Raw genomic sequence first — 1,374 nt, forward strand, 5'->3', positions numbered from 1 at the left:
CACTCTGGCTTTAACTGCTGGTTCATCCAGTGTTAAAGTTGGAGCAGTTTAGCTACAATTGTATCCTTCCCAGCTCCCTCACACTTAACAATTAGAAGATTACAACTTCTGCCCCTTTTTGAAACAGCTCCAAAAAGGTACTTGTGTCCATAACCCAAAAAGTAGACAAGTGACAGATCTGAAGTCAGAGCTCAAGCTCCTGAGCACCGCAAGTAGCAGCTAAATCACAAGGGTCAGTCCTGCGAGCCTTTACTCATGTGAGCAGTCACTAAAGTTCTCACGTGATGAAGGATTTGCAGATTTGGGCCTTTAAAATGAAAATAAGGGTCAATGTCATAAAGGAATTATTCACTGGCCTTGTGAGTCTATTTTATCAACCAGAAACCAGCAAAAGAAAAACCTAGATACATTTTTATCTGCAGAACCATGTAGGACTCCGGTGAGCATAGGAACAGCACTAAATCACACAGATTTTGCTGGAGACAAACTATGCATGACAAGCTTTGCGCCGTCACAACCAAAACAGGTGGCATCTTGAACACGGGAGCCGTTAATCGTTGAGAATAAACCACTCGAGCTTGTTAGCTCAACGGACACATTTCGAGCTTGTCACGATCAACTGTTCCTGCAAACATTTGGCAGCGCCATTCAAAACATTAGCCCGCAGATCTCTGTTGGGGCTGCCGACTCCCAGCCCTTCATTACTGCAGGAAACCATACTGCTGAAGGAAGGAGTTGGAGCCTTTCCCCAAAGAGCTACGCAGAACCTTCAAGTGCTAGGACTTAGCACCCCAGCCACATCCACCTCCTGCTAGAGGAGGAGTAGCCTCATCTGCTGCCAACTGCACAGGCTCCACGCACGAAATCGGGCAGACACTGAACAGAACGGGCCGGCCCAGCCCAGGGTGTATTCGGGCCGCAGGGCCAGCCGTGGGGCCAGGTGGCCTGTGGCAGGCGGTGGGCTGGGGGGCGAGGGGCGGGCCAGGTGGCGGGGCAGGCCGTGTCCCTTACCTTCTCTTTGGTTTTGAGGTACCGCTGGAGCGCCTGCTGGGTCAGGTCGCAGACACGGAGCTGCCCATCCTTGCAGGGAACCACGATCCCCGTCTTGCCAAAGCAGACGGTCACTTTCATCTCAGCAAGTGGCGCCAGGCAGGGCCAAGAGCACAGCTAGGACAAAAAGAGAGCGGGAGGGAGGCTTAGAAACAGAGAGAGAGGAAGCGAGAGAGAGGTGCCCTGCTCCCCAGCGCTGGCCGGAGAGAGGGGGTGGGGGGGGAATTTGGCAGCGCAGCGGGGGCAGGAGCAGGTGCCTGCGCCCCGCGGGGCAGGGCACGGCAGAGCAGGGGGCTCCCGCACCCCAGCCCCGGGCCCCCGCGG

General features: G+C 54.8%; 1 long non-coding RNA gene across 1 annotated transcript in view; it reads right to left on the reverse strand.

The window, feature by feature from the left end:
- The window catches only part of LOC102368496, a 12,305-nt gene that overhangs the window by 10,623 nt on the left and 308 nt on the right, over window positions 1–1,374 (reverse strand). The window contains exon 2 of the long non-coding RNA XR_323111.2: window positions 1,012–1,167. This is a non-coding gene — a long non-coding RNA (uncharacterized LOC102368496). The remainder of the gene's footprint in view (window positions 1–1,011; window positions 1,168–1,374) is intronic.

Source organism: Alligator sinensis, unplaced genomic scaffold, assembly GCF_000455745.1.
Source record: "Alligator sinensis unplaced genomic scaffold, ASM45574v1 scaffold755_2, whole genome shotgun sequence".
In the NCBI taxonomy this organism is placed as follows: domain Eukaryota; kingdom Metazoa; phylum Chordata; order Crocodylia; family Alligatoridae; genus Alligator; species Alligator sinensis.